The 2977-nt window shown below is 33.5% G+C and overlaps 1 pseudogene; it reads left to right on the forward strand.

The window, feature by feature from the left end:
* Nucleotides 1-951: 951 nt before the first annotated feature.
* LOC107856254 lies at nucleotides 952-2284 on the forward strand (annotated as a pseudogene).
* The last annotated feature ends 693 nt before the right edge of the window (nucleotides 2285-2977 follow it).

Genomic DNA, 2977 nt, shown 5'->3' on the forward strand with positions numbered 1-2977 from the left:
ACGACGACGACGGTGTGAGCTATCTATTATTTCTTGCCTCACTTACCATGTGGAGTATGTGGTCTTGATTATAAACACTTTCAAGTTCTCTTCTTCCACCAATGTGGGATAAAGAGTAAACTTTCTAATTTGGGAGTACACTTTTCATTTTAGTGTCTCCTTCCCCTCCATCATTTATTCTCTATTTTTCCATTCACACTTCTTTCATATACTGTGAATACAACACCAACTTCTCCACTGATGACAGACGGTAAGTGAAAATGGCAATACTTTTATCTTTGGAAACTGATTGTGATGGAACTTACCTTAAAACCTAAGATTGTAGAGTTTCTATCAGTTCATAAAGTTAATATCATATACTCTAGATAATGACTATAGATGAGCCATTTCTAAGGCTGCAATCATTGAATATGACAAATCAAATAGATGACCTTTTAAACCTCTAAAGTCCAATGTGTTCAATTTTCTTGTTCAAGATATGGTGTGAATGGTGTAGACATCAATAATTATTTTCCTAGTTTCCAACATGTGTATCTTGTGAGGTTCCTCTAGTTAGTACAGATGAGTTTTTCAATTAGCTGTTAGATTACTCCACACCATATTTTAAAGACACCAAAAAATGTTAGGTACTTTTCTAGATTGAATCCAAAAATAGCACACACATAGAGTATTGTTAACTTTGTTTCAACATTTTTATCCATTCAAGATTGTGTTTTTGTGCTATTTTTGGTCCTAAATTACGGTCATATGTACAAGCGAAAAATCAGGCTAACTTATGCTCACCGAAGAGTTAAGGTTTCATCATTTGACTTTAGATAACTTTAAGGCTCCATACATCCAGCATTGTATTCTTGAGATGTAAGTTGCGCGTGCATGAAACCTTATGCTAAAAAAAATTTAAAAAAATGTAAGTTTCCAACTTTTGATCATTGACTATATCTTCTATTGCAGGCCAATATCTGATGTTTCGAGTGATCTTACTATAAAAGTCGGATCAGCCAGTTTTGTTCTTCACAAGGTTCAAAAATGAAATATGCAATCTTTCTTCCTCTCGTGTAATTTAATCTACCATTTTTCATCATTGTTGCAATGCTCAAGTCTACGGAAAAACAGAAGTTGTGCAAAGAAATGGCTAGTCTAAAGTACCTTGAAAAAGATTGATAGTTTAGCCGTTATAAGTAGGCTACCGATATCAATACAGCTGTATTGAGGAGAAAAGAAAAGACAATAGCCAGATACAAAAACATAACTATAGAACTTAAGTTATGCGCTTTGTGTTAAAATTAAGAAAAATAAAAGAAGAATATCTTGGATACATTTCTAATGTGATTGCTAATTTGTCATTATTTGCAATTCCCTCTGACTTCACGAAGTGGAAGAATTAGAAAGATGCTGCTAGAGGCAAAGGATACAAAGGTTTCAAGAATCAATCTTACTGGTCTTCTTGGCAGATCTAATGCATTTGAACTTGCTGCACAGTTCTGCTATGGAGTGAAAGTTGAGATTACCATATCAAATATGGCGTTGCTCAGATGTGCAGCCAGGTTTATGGAAATGACAGAAGATATCTTCGAGAAAAACTTGGAAATTCGTACTAAGGTATTCCTTAAAGATACGGTATTTCCAAACATATCCAACTCAATATCTGTTCTTTATCGCTACATTACTACCGGTATCTGAAGAAGTCAATCTTGTTAGCCAGTTAATAAACGTAATTTCAAATAATGCCTGTAAAGAGCGGCTAACATCTGGTTTGTCAAAGCTAGAGTATAATTTTCCACCCAAACCTATTCAGTGCGTTGATTCTGAGACACCATCAGACTGGTAGGGAAAATCACTCACAGTGCTAAATCTAGATTTCTTTCAGAGAGTTCTGTCAGCAGTAAAAACAAAAGGTCTTAAACAAGACATTATCAGCAGAATTTTGATAAATTATGCCCAAAATTCTCTTCAGGGCTTGTTCATCAAGGACCATCAGTTGGTTAAAGGAATTTTCTTGAATTTGGATTTGCAGAAAAGAAAAAGGATCATAGTCGAAACAATAGTTGGCTTACTACCAACACAATCCAAGAAAAGCGCAGTGCCAATGGCTTTTCTTTCAAGTTTGTTAAAATCTGCAATAACAGCATCAGCATCGACTTCCTACAGGTCTGATCTAGAGAGGCGCATTGATCTGTAACTAGATCAAGCAATTCTTGAAGATATTGTCATATCTGCAAATCCACATGGAAGCAATCATAGCCCTCTCTATGACATAGATTCTATCTTAAGGATCTTTTCCTTTTTCTTGAAATTAAAAACTTTTGCCCAAGAGGCAAAAGTTTATTTTTTAATTGCACTGATTAGATTATTAACATATATACAACTCTTGCCTCATGAGCAAGACTTTAGAAAATTGTTAAAATTGAAAACTTTTGCCCAAGAGGCAATAGTTTATTCTTTAATTGCACTGATTATATTATTAACATATACGCAACTCTTGCCTCATGGGCAAGACTTAAGAAAATTGTTGAAATTGAAAACTTTTGCCTAAGAGGCAACAGTTTATTCTTTAATTGAACTTATTAGATTATTAACATATATGCAACTCTTGCCTCATGGGCAAGACGTAGTTAAAAAAATTATTAAAATTGAAAATTTTTGCCCAAGCGGCAAAATTTTATTCTTTAATTGCACTGATTAGATTATTAACATATATGCAACTCTTGCCTCATGGGAAAGACTTAATTTAGAAAAATTTTGAAATTAAAAACTTTTGCCGAAGAGGCAACAATTTATTCATTAATGGCACTGCTCAAATTATTAACATATATGCAACTCTTGCCTCATAGGCAAGAGTTAGTTTAGAAAATTGTTGAAATTGAAAACTTTTACCCAAGAGGCAAAAGCTTATTCTTTAATTGCACTGATTAGATTATTAACATATATGCAACTCTAGCCTCATGGGTAAAACTTAGTTTAGAAAATTATTGAAATT

The sequence above is a fragment of the Capsicum annuum genome, unplaced genomic scaffold (assembly GCF_002878395.1).
Source record: "Capsicum annuum cultivar UCD-10X-F1 unplaced genomic scaffold, UCD10Xv1.1 ctg70623, whole genome shotgun sequence".
NCBI lineage: Eukaryota > Viridiplantae > Streptophyta > Magnoliopsida > Solanales > Solanaceae > Capsicum > Capsicum annuum.